This window comes from Gavialis gangeticus, unplaced genomic scaffold, assembly GCF_001723915.1.
Source record: "Gavialis gangeticus isolate Ggan-Ray unplaced genomic scaffold, GavGan_comp1, whole genome shotgun sequence".
Classification (NCBI taxonomy): Eukaryota; Metazoa; Chordata; order Crocodylia; family Gavialidae; genus Gavialis; species Gavialis gangeticus.
In genome coordinates, this window is record NW_017729034.1 from 79,859,142 (window position 1) to 79,872,016 (window position 12,875).

A 12,875-nucleotide genomic window follows, 5' to 3' on the forward strand; every position below is an offset into this window, starting at 1 on the left:
TTGCATCTCCTTTTGATTTTAATAGTTTTTTTGGATTGTAGTCACATCTAAAATTAGACATTACAGCCATTCTTATAACAAGTAGAGCTATCTAATTGTACAGTGTACAAAAAAACCCTTCGTGTACACACTAACCAAAGGACATTATTATCTTGCAGATTTAAACCATGAAATATTAGAACTTACCAGAGCTAAGGACAGTGCTTCAATTCATTAATTTGATTCCCCATGCAGATGCAACAAAAAGACACAGATAAGAGGATGAACAGGATGTGACAGATATTAGTTATGCTAACATTTTGTAGAAAGGCACTTACAGGATGACAAGCGCACAGTCCTGTCACATGTAGGTCCTTTGATGCAATGGTCTGAGCACAATGTGCTCAGTAAGTGACAGCTGTAGGTAAACTTTAAGATTTTCGAGAAAAAATAACCAGTATTTCTTAATAATGGACGAAATAATAAGGCCAGGCCTGTTCAGTATAGAAAAGAGATGCTTGAGGGGGGACATAATAAGAGTTTACAAAATTCTAAATGGTGATGAAAAAGTAAATAGGGATGTATTATTTATTCTCTCTCTCACAATACCAAAACTGGGGGTCATTAAATGAAACTAGTAGGTAGTAAATTTAAAAATAACAAAAGGAAATTCTGATTAACACACCATGTAATTAAAGAGTGGAACTCGTTGTCACAAGATATTATGGAAGTGACAGTTTAGTCAGCTCCAAAAAGGGATTGGACTAACTAGTGGAGGAAATGAGTATCAGTAGCTATTGAACATGGGAGCTAAGAGTACAGCTTCTGAATCAGAACTTTCTGGACCTTAAATGCTGGAGGCTGCATGTGGGAGAAGAACAAAGGAAAAAACCCATCATACCCTGTTCCCTGTCCCTTTCAGCATCTACTCTGCCACTGCTTGATACAAGATACTGGGCAAAATAAACCTATGGTGCAACTCATTAAATGGCAGTTTTGTTCTTACATATTCTTGTGCTCAATATAGCTTTCCCTACTCCTGTTCTCATAAATGGGAAAACTATTTTGGCAGCAATTAAAAATAAATAGGGAAGGAAAAAAAACAATAAATTTTGTGGCAATGTGTAGAGGGTGCACAGGGGTGCATATGCACCCCCTGAGAGCGTCAGTGCACCCCGACTGGCTGCAGTGATCGGCTGCCTTGCAATCAGCCACAGGGGTGCCCCCCCGGTCAGTGAGATTGGCTGTGAGGGACCTCCCCCTGGTCACTGACTGGTCGCTGGGGGCACATGTGCCTGACTAAGGCAGCACAAGTTACTCATGTTGAGTCAGATACCTGGTTTGTAAACTTTGGTAAAGGTATAGGTCACTAAAAACAGAGTTGAACAAAAAAATGTTGAGAGACCTTAGCAACAGGGAAAACTACCAGTGTTACCAATAATGCATGATGATAAATGTATCAGAACTGAAAACAAATAAAAAATTTCTCTAGCAACATCATGCTGGGAAAATGTTTGGGCACATACAAACTCCTCTTTGATTTCCATGCCAGGAAACCTCTATAAAGATAAGTATCGGTAGTATCTGACACCAGATTACTTAAAAATAGAACAACCGCCAAAAATAAATGCTGCCCAGACTGTGGGAATATCAGTTCCCTGTTATATATTTGGTGGTTCAGGCTTTTTTTGTGGTTATCAGAGACAGATCTAAGAGGCAACACAGATGCACTTCCCCATCTGCTGAGGCAGTCATAAAGGTTAAGAAAAGCCTGAAAAAACTGAATCCTCAAGCAGTTCTTCAGTTCTTCTTCCTACCTATCTAGCCTCTATTCATCTCCTGTTGGCTACCCGCAACATTCTTCCTTATATACTGAAGCCGGAAGTCCTAGGTGTCTAGAAAGAGCTGCCTCTTCTGTCTGCCTCAGCCCTCAAATCCTCTTTCTCCTTTCTAGTGAACAAGGCAGGTTGGGAAGAGGTGGATTGGGAGCTGAAGAAAAATTTTCCAACCGAAAGGGACCAAGGTAACTAGGACTCTCAACAAGCCAAGATACAAGGTGGTTGAGTTGACTCTAGGGATAAGATGGATTCTGTTCCTAGTTAGGAGGAAATAATGCCCTTGCAGACTGATTCAAGGATATTGTTCTGTGTGTGATGGATGGAATAGAAAAATGTGGGAAGCTATTTGCATAAGTGTCTAATCAAATGGTTGAGGCTGGCACGATCACTGGAGGAAGCGAAAGGTCTAAACAATACAAATTAAAATATTCTTATAGACAAAATGGTAAAGTAATCAATATAATCAGACAACGATGGCGTCTCATTTACCTGTGTAGGTATAGAACACATACAGACACTAAAGTGGTAATATAAGTGGGTTGGTGGTTATATTTTTCTAGTGTTCGAAAGTTAGTAATACCTATCTGTAGCCATCAGTGAAGCACAGAAAATAATTCTGAAAATAATCTGAGAAGGCCTCTGAATGTGAGCAGGGATCCTAGAAATCTGTTTGCCATGGAAAATGTGGAATTTGCATTTTTACAGAGAATATTTAGAATCACTGGGAGGAGAAAAAATTACTGAAAATAAGTTTCCCAATGGGAGCCAGCAGTTCTCACATCCACTGTGATAGCTGGCAAAGGAGGAAGTGAGGAAGAAGCTGCTGGCACACAGGGGAGTAGCCAAGATGGCAGCTGCCCCTTCCTCCCTCTGCCACTGATTGGCTGAGAGGGCTGCCAGTGAAGCAGCCCCACCCCTTCCCACCAATAAGCAGCAAGGGGTGGGGCCACCACCAGGGCCCCTCAGCTAGTTAGCTTTGTGGGGAGACTTGCCACAGACAAACATGGATTTTTACAATTTTTTAACAGAGAATTTGTTTGTTTTTTTGTCATGGAAAACTAGGATCTGTGGTGTTGAGTTCCTTCTACTCATCTATGATGAGCTCCTCTAGTCTTGTCATTGTCCAGCCTGGAATAAGGGGTTTGAAACTTCCCAGCTACTCCTTTCATGCCTGCCCAATTTCTTCTTACATTTCCAACTATTCTAGGCCCCTACCTCCTCCCTGAATCCATAAAGGATGCTCTGTGTGCTGCAAGATATGTGAATGTGTTGAATCTGCACATGTGAATCTCAAGTTACTTTCTGTTGAATCTGCTCATGCCAATGCATATCTAGTTCTATTTATGTTTACAATCTATTCGGTGCCTGTCAGCCTGGCAGCATTTGTTCTACATTTGTGGCTGGAGTCATTTATTTATTAAGGCCCTGGGACAAACAACAAGTAGAAGTGCACCGATACATCAATCCCATATCATATCGGCACCGATAAAAGGAAAATTGACATTATCAGCAGTCGGCTTTTTTTGGCTGATGTGGTTGATAATGTTGCTGACAAATGCTGCATGCATGCACACTGCCACAGCACAGCATGCAGGCAGCCAAGAGTACAGCATGGCAGCATGGAGAGCAGCATCTGGCTGGTAAGTCTGTTGTGGGGGAAGGGGCATGGGGGAAGGAAAGGGCATAGGAGAGCAGACTGGGGCACCCATAGTGAGGGAGGGAGTAGGGCAGGCACTGGGTCTGGGGCAGAAACAGGCACCGCACAGCTGGGACAGGGCAGGGCATGGGACATAGCCAGTGGCTTGCCCGGGGGGACATACGGGCAGGGGGCAGCTCCCACTGCTGCAGGCACCCTGGGAGGTCATGGAAGAACATGTGCCTCCTGGATCTGTGCATGAGGCAAGGGTGGGGCTGGGGCAGGGGGTAGCACTGAGCTCTTCCCAGTGCAAGGGCTGAGTTAGTGCTGTGCTTGGAGTAGGCAGCAGCAGCACTAGGAGGAGGTTATAGGGATCTACAGTCACCCCAAAATTCACTTTAGCCCCTCTCCCAGTGTTGCCACTGCCCACACAGCCTTGCCCAACCTCCTCCACACACACACAGTCCTCAGAAAGAGCCCAGCACTTCCTACAGCCCCAGCCCACAGCAGCAGTCTGTACTCACCCCATGCACAGATCCAGGGGCACCTCCCATGCCCTCCTGGGGGGTGTGCAGCAGTGGGAATTGCCCCCTGCTATTCCCCACCCACCCAGGATGAGCCACAACTCCGTCCTGCACCCTGCCCTGCCTGTGCAGTGCCTGTCCCTGCCACAGCCCCAATACTAACCCCATTCCCTCCCTCACCATGGGAGCCTTGATCTGCCCCCTCTCATGCTTCTTCCCCCACAACAGACTTACCAGCTGGGCACCGCTCTCCATGTTGCTGGGCCACATATTGGCAATCAGATAGGTATTGGCCGATATGGCTCATTAAAAACCAGACATCAGTATCAGCCTAAAAAATCTCTATTGGTGCGCCCCTAGTAACAAGTGCCTCTTCCTACTGGCCCTTATTCCTAAATCCATTTGTGGTTGCAAGATGCCTTTTCTTATACAGAACAAAAGACAGACAGACTCACATGCTCTTCAGATCCAGCTGTCATCATCACCATCATCATGGTTATGTATCTTATAACAGGAAAAATGTACTGTATTTACTTGTATACCACACACACCTGTTTTCCAATGTTAAGGCCCCAAAATTGGTGCGTCTTAAGCAGGGAAGATTGTTTTTCTTCACTGGAATAGAAGCAAGCAGGGAGACACTGCTGCAAGATGAATGCCAAGCTTCTCTGCCTGTCAGCCTCAGGGAGGAATAGTAGAGAGTTCACCCTTTAAGCTCAAAAATGACAGTTTTAACCTTCTTACAGCCACAAACACGATCCCCAGCAGTCGGAATTCAGCCATGACTAGAAAAAAAATATTTTCTTCATTTTGTCTTCCTAAAACAAGGTACATATCTTATTTGGGAGCATGTGGTACATGAGAAAACAATGTAATCTTGTATCTGTTAGTAACAAAAAAGATAATATATGGCAAATGTTAGCAAGAAGAAATGCATCTACATATGTGGCTTCCTTTTCTCAGTTTCATTGGTCAGGCTAAATAAATGCCTTCGAAACAAATGAGTATCTTGAAACTGGTAAATATTTCATGAAAACCCAAGCACTGCTAACTGAAAAGCACATCAGGGTTTATTGTTTGTTCTGTTTTATGAAAATTAGAAAGTGTTGTGGAAACATTTTAAATCATATTTTGCCCATTTTGTGTCTACAGGTGTATGTCTTTAACGGGTACTTGTCATTTACTATCTGATTGTATAAACAGGAGAGAGTCATCCTTAGACTTAATTATATTGTCACCCCAGGATTGTTAGGTACACCACATTTATCAGCCCAATTATGTATGAAATTATATTTCATAGATAATTAACAAAATAAAACTAGGCACTGTTGACTATTCAACACAGTATCCCATGTACACATGCTGCTATAAAAATCAGCAGCTGCTTTCCAATTCCCCAGCATCTCTGAAACTTTGCTGGATCACTATTTAATTGTGAACCCTTTGGAAAAACAATTCCTGCAAATGGTAGTGATGAATGCATGTTAGGGAAATACTAGAGAACCATTGAACACATGGATAGGAAACAATGGGCGCATCTACACGAGAATATACATCTCCATACAGAAACGTAGTATAGGCAGGTAATGACAACAAGCAGTAGCGACAACAAGCTACTAAGCAGTAAGGTCAGCAATTACCCTTGCACCACCAGGATTCTACAGTAATGATGGTTACTGCACAGTCATTTAGTACTTGCTTTAGCAAGATGCAATTAGTTGAAAAAATCAAAAGATTGTTTAGAGAACTTAAAGTTTACTAATGATGCTCAGAGAGCTAACTGTCTTACCCTTAGATTGAAATGCAACTAACTTATTTCAGTTATTTTTCTTTGGTGTGCCTGTTCCAAACATAAGCAATGGTAGTTGTAGTACCAAGAAAAGGACACATTCCAATCTGCATAATTCTTATGCATAACACAAAACTAATCAGCAGTCTATGTTCAAAAAAAATGTTACGAACTTCTTTCAGAGCAATTTTCATCACTCGCGTCACAATGTTCAAAGCAAGAGATAGCATCTGAATTTAACTTTAGCAAGAGGCATAATATGTATTAACAAAAACAAAGAAGTCTCTAGTTTTTGTGATGTCACAGTATTAAAAAAAATCAAAGGATCTGATTCTGCAACTTCTTTGCATGCTGCATTTTGAATGAGCCTAAGGAGGAACCTAAGTAGGCCCTGAACACCCTTGTGTGGCAGTGAGCACAACTGAAGCCAAAGGCTGTCAATAATAGAGACGTTCAGCACCTTACAACTTTAACATACATCTGGGAGCTGGAGAATGTCATTGGATAAAGTACAGTTTGGATAGCTTTACAAAATATATATCTTTAACTCTACTTCAGATTTATTAATATGAATTTTGTGTCTGAAGAAGGTGCCCAGACTTAAGGACTGAAATCTTCTTTCTGCCCAAAAGAACAGGTACAGCAGAAGAGGCAGCTCTTTCAATTCCACAATTACTTTACTGAAACCAGCAGCAAAGACATCAATTCCCTGGGCTGTGATATCACAGCTTTTGTGGAAAACTATGACTTCGGTGAGCGAAGCCAGTAAACTCCTAAGAAATAGAGCATCTAGCCTTCATATACAGTATGTAGATTATGTGTGTTGGGATTCTTCACCCTAAGCAGGTGTTTTATATGTCTCAGGTCCAGATGCAGTGGGCTGGACATAAATCTGTCACAGCAAAGTTACCTATGGATGGGGCTTTTCCATCCCTCTTCCACAATCTTGGAAGGGAACTTTCATGTTTTTCCCTCTATGGGTTGAGGCCTGTTACCAAATAATCCCTCTGTCTCCACCTCTCCCCTGCAGAGTGAGAGGACCATGCACAGTCTTTTCCCGAGACTCTGGGGGTATGTCCAGATGAGCATGTACAAGCAGTCCTTGCACTTACAGTGGGTTATGTTCCTGGAAAAGGCACTGTAAGTTGAAATGATGCAAATCAAATCTGATTTTCCCATAGAAACAATGTTATAATATGGGGTTACATTCCTGACCAAGGGCCTGATGCCCAACTTTTTACAGAAACGGCCATAAACACCATATTTAAATCAACTACTTAATCAACTATAAATGGTATACACTGATAAATGATATACACTGTACAGTACAAAGCTTTCTAAAGTGCAATGCAGTAACCAATCACATAAAATTTTATTTAATCAGAAGGCCATGAACCAGATACAATCAATTGATTGAACTGGGAGGCACCTGGGCCAGTGTGGGACACTTACTGAATGTAAGCTCCTCAGTCCTCACGTGGGGCAGGCAGCGGCTCCTCCCTGGGGCTGGGACTGGACTCTGCCGGCTCTGGGGAACTGCTCCACAGGCTCCACCAGCTCCAGGGAACTGCTCCATTCCCCAGCCCTGATGCCTCCTCTCTCCCCGAGGTGATGCGGAGATGCAAAGCAGTTCCCCGGAGCCGGTGGAGCAGTTCCCCAGAGCTGGCGGAGCCAGCACCCAGCCCGTCCCCACCTCGCCATGCCTCTGGGAGCAAGGAGGCACATGGTGTCGGGGCTAATAAGTGGACCAGTTCCCTGGCACCAGCCCCAGCCCCCTTCACCATCTTGCCTGCAGGAGCACATGGCCTCAGGGAGGAGTCACTGCCTGAGCTTACCTCCAGTAAGTGTCCTGCACCAGCCCTGGTGCCTCTGCCGTGCTCCATACCCAGCTCATTGCCTGCCATAAGCGCGAGGATCTGGCACCGCAAGTAATGACGGGTGTAAATTGTGGAGCACCACAAGTGTGAATCACCATAAATCAAAACACCGTAAATCTAGCACTGCCTGTATGTGCATTTCCCACATAGTTGTGTCATTGCCACTTGTCCTTTGGGAACGCCTCAGCATGCATGGCAAATTGACCTAGGTGGTGTAAGTGAGGCTGGGGCCAGCACCTGAGCTGGCCCCACCAGCCTTAGCTGGGATCCTGGGGGCCTCCCAGGGATGCAGCATCAGCGATCCAAGCACGCAGAGCCTGGCCAGCAGCCAGAACATGGCTCTGGTCATCAAGGCTCTGGTTTTGGGTGGCACGCATAGCAGCCACATTCACCACCCCATTTTTTTGGACCATGTTTTTAAATAGCAGGATTTCCCAGTATCTAAATTTTGGCTCTGCACTGCAAATATGCAGCACAGAGAACTTTTTCACATACACTACAAAGCACAGGTGCACACTCATCTGGACTCACCCCATATGTCTAATCCAGGACCATTTCCTCTCTATATACACATACACCTGCATTTTCTGTCTCCAACGTTTTGTTTGCTTGAGATACTTTGAAGTGGCCCCGCACTTTCATCCTTTCTCCTTTTCTTAAAGGGCTATTAACCCATAACAGTTGGTAATAATCAAGAAGAAAAGAGTAAGAAACCATAGAAAAAAATAATAGAATCATAGAAAATTACGGTTGAAAAGGTCCTCAGGAGGTCAACTGATTTTTTGTAATCAATTTATATGTGGAATGTTCTTTCAGTTCCATGAATCATCAACCGACCTTTCAAATTGCCAGAAAAGTATAACAGATTTTTTTCAAACAAAATGGTTAGTTTTGTTTTTATTTTATTATTCTTTTATTTTATGTAATTTTAAGGTTATTCCTGAACAGTGATTATATTAGTTGAGCCATTCAAGCTTATACTTCTCTTGTCAAGACCAATTTAATCTCCTATGCAGGTCTTTCACTTTCTATGGTAATAGGACTAAATAAAATTGAAAATTGCTGCTTGGAAATGATTAAGCTTGAACATACTTCTCAGTCTTGGTTATTGTTCCATCATTGTCCACCATTGTGGGTTCTCTGATCTTTTGTTTAGTTTGTGTGTTTCAGTGATACCAGAGATCTTTTTCTGCTAATTCATGATACTTGCGTCTGTTCAATGAGTCTCTCTCTTTCTCTCTTTTCTTCTCCCACAACCCTCATCCAGTTCTCTCTTGATGGTCCACTTTACTATTTCAGTTCTGGAAAATATGACACCTCCTGTCAGAGTTCTGGTGAACACAGCATATATGGTAACTTGATTACAGAGCTGTACCATAGTTTCTAGAAGCTCATGTTTGCTTCCATACTCAAAATTTTCTTTATTAACATCTGGTCAGCTTTGGGCCCCCCACTTTCTTCCCAACTGAAATCTTAAATATTGTTTAGTATCTGATACAGACAAATGATAACTGCTAATCTTCTTTATTTAGGAAAAAGGGTGAATGGATTAAAAACATTACAAAAGGAGGCCTCACACTAATAATAAAAATATCTCACATCCCCATCAGATAGAAGACTGATTCACAGGGATCTTGTCTTTTCTCTTGTGGATTCCTACTCAGCAAAGCACTTAAGCTTAAGCACATGCCTAAGTGCTTGTTGAACCCTACCCCTATTACATAATGTTTTACTCCATAACACTCTTGTCAATAATGCTTTTTCAGAACAAGGGAATTAAGTCAAGATCACATACCTTTCTAAAAAAAAATAGCTTATCCTAACAATAGTTATGCATTTCTAGGTGTTCCTACTCATCCTATTCACAACGATTTTATTAGCTCAAAATTTGTGTTACATATGATACAATAGGCATTTTATCAAACACAAATACTATAAACATATTTGCTCACAGAGTGACAGGCTGAGAGATAAAAGAGTCAGTAGTTTATTTTCAGCTAACTTATTTAATGGTAATGGCTCAACAGCTTTAAAATGCATTGAGCTAAATTCTGTCCATTTTATCATTGCAAATCTAGTAAAATGATCTTGCCTACAGCTAAATCTCTCCAGAGTTATGCCATTGTGGCTAAGAACAAAATTTGGCCAGTTATTTGGAAACAAAACATCCCCTAGTTACATGCATGTTGTAATTCTGGGAGTCTTATATTTTGTATATTATACCAATACTTTGAATTTTATAACTCAAGAATCTTTTGCCACAGTGAAAGGAAAATATTTGTAAAAAATAGCAGGTGAATCAGTAAATTCTTACACTTGTTATTATTATTCACACAGTGAAAACAATGATCTACCCCTCTAGATAATTGTTTACATTTGGCACTCCATGCATTTTCAATCTTAAAAACATACTTTGGATAAACTTTTACTAAATGTACATTTGGGTTGATGCGTCTTGTTTTGGAGGAAAAAAGGATTCAAAGAAGATTTAAACTAAAACAATTTTCCTCTTGAAGAATAAGTAAAAATACGTTCTAAACATTATATGAAATGAAGACTAAAAGAAGAATATAAAAGTCAGCTTAACCTTTGTTCAGAAGTTAATTAGGCTGCATGCATCAAAAATCACTATGAACTTTGTTCATGGCAAACTACTGCTTCACTTATTCTTTTTATTTGATTTAGCTATGGGAACAAAGATGCCAATGCTTTTCCAGAATAAAAGCAAATATTGTGAATATTAACAATCAGCTAATGAGAGAGATGCATTCAATTATGTACACATTTAAGAAACTGTAAATAAAAATAATGTATGAAAGAAAGAGTCAGAGCTGAAATTAAAGTAAGGTTCTTTAACCACTAGACATGAGGCTAGTGATTTCTTTAGCCTTGAAGTAAAAGTCATTAGGTAGCTTTAGTGGTGACTTCAGTGGAGCCAGGATTTCACCTTAAATTTAATCTCAGGATCGGCAGGACCCACAAATACCCAAGTTCTAGTCTTGGCAGACACGAAATCACTTTGTGGCTTTACAAGCCATCTAATTTATCTGCCTCAGAATTTCAAATCTGGAAAATGGAGCACTTATCTACTTCTCTTAGGGATGTTCTGAGGTTTCAGAGACTAATTCTAAAGATTGCTGAGGGTGCATAACTCCTTGAATAGTTAATATAGTTTGTTTAACTTATTGCTTGTAAAGTGCAGTGTGTTTCAATGTTTTTAAGTGTGTTTCTCTTACTTTATATTAATGAATATCAGGGTGCATGAAAAATAAGTGACAAGTCTGTATATTGTATATATAACCTAGGTAGGATAGGGTGATCCACTGATTAGCTGGTAAAGTATATAATTATGGAACAAATAAAAGTACAGGTTGGAACCACTTGCCTCATATACATTCAGTTTGACTATAGTGATACACCTTCACATTCCACAAATGCAAGTATCAGAATGTATCTTGAAAAAAAACCCTTTTTATTTTTCCTTACATTTCTAAATATTAGTTAACCCCTATCTGAATAACAAAATAAGTACAACTGGACTTGCAAAATGTAATAGTCTTTTTCCAGGAGCAACTGATCACTGATGTTTCAGAGGCAAGCAAAAAAGAAACAATCTAAACTGTGAAGTCCTAACCCTCTGCTAACATAATTATTACCTTTGCTTTAAAATAAATCTAGTTTTGGTAAAATAAAGACTAGCAATTTTAATGAGTGGAATAAGATTTCCTGAAATACCCCAGTTCCTTGAATTTATTTCATAAGTGCATTTGCCATTATTACTATTTTGTACACAGATATGAGACATACATAGGAGAAATCTGAAGAACATGGAAGAATATCATTGTTCAATTAAGCCAGTTTTATGATTTAAACTTTTTAAAGATGGTATCATTAACAAAGAACTTGAAAGAATGCTAATAAGAGCAGTTCTAGCGACTAAAAGATTTCTGGGGAACAATAAGTGTCATCATTGCCTTGTACATTTTTTTTAAAAGGAAAAGCAAAATTGTTTCCTGTAATTCAGTTTTTTGATGCAATGGGCTGGGATTTCTAAAATTGGCTTTTAATTATGAAGAGCAGCAAATTAAAGAGCAACAGCCAAGGAAACACCACAGCTAAGAGATTTCTGCTGCTTTACCAATGGCATTATAAAGCCTTTCTCTTATAGAAAGTGAGAATAAGATACGATTCTATGAAAAATCTCTCTGCCACATATATGACAGGACATAGTGTGTGGAATGTTTCTAACTGAGGGGAAAAATCATTTTAGGCCTTTGTTTTGTTAAGTCAGTAGTAGACTAAAGAATAACATTGAAAGAATGACACCCCCTTCCCCAAACTACAGTTCTTTTCCATCCTCCAACGACAATTATTTCTATCCAACTTAAAGTCCATTTCTCCTCTATACATAAAATATACACAAAAAACAGTCTGATCTTGAAATATCAGTGGCAGCTGGGCCATTACCATTCCACTGAATCATCATCAGCTGCAGACAAAGCAGAAGGCTTTATGTCCATGACACTGTAGACGTCAACAGCCATTAAGAAAAAACACAGCAAAACTGTGCGTTAACCTTGCCCTTTACAAGCCTCCAGTTCTACTGCATGAATACTGGATGGCCTTGCACTGTCCCTATCTTCTTACTGCCTTTGCAGCACTTTAATTACGCAAAAGGGAGCTTTCCCTGCTTGTAATGTGAGCTGCTGAGCAATTCTCATTGCCTAAAAAGACATGTTATTCCCTGTCCCAATAACCTTTGGCCACCCATTCAAACTAGTTAAAAGCTCGTGAACAGCAGATACAAAAAGACTAGCAAGGTAGATGGCAAGTGGGAAACAGAAATGAAAATATGCCTTTCTTCTCTGAGTAGCTCTGTACAACTGAACGTTCATATTCTACTCCCCAATGAACCATGCAACAGAGGATAGCATTACCCCTGAATACCATCCATCAAGCCTATAGACCTTACTTACAGACAAACAATGATGACATTCGCTGATGACACCAAAATCTGGGGGGAGGTGAGCACGCTAGCAGGGAGGGAGAGATTGCAGAGGGATCTGGATAGGTTACAGGGGTGGGCTAACAGGAACAGGATGCGTTTTAACACGGACAAGTGCAGGGTGCTGCATTTGGGCAGTAGGAACCAGCAGCACACTTACACAATGGGGAACTCCTTACTCGAGAGCACGGAGGCAGAAAGGGATCTTGGAGTCATTATTGACTCCA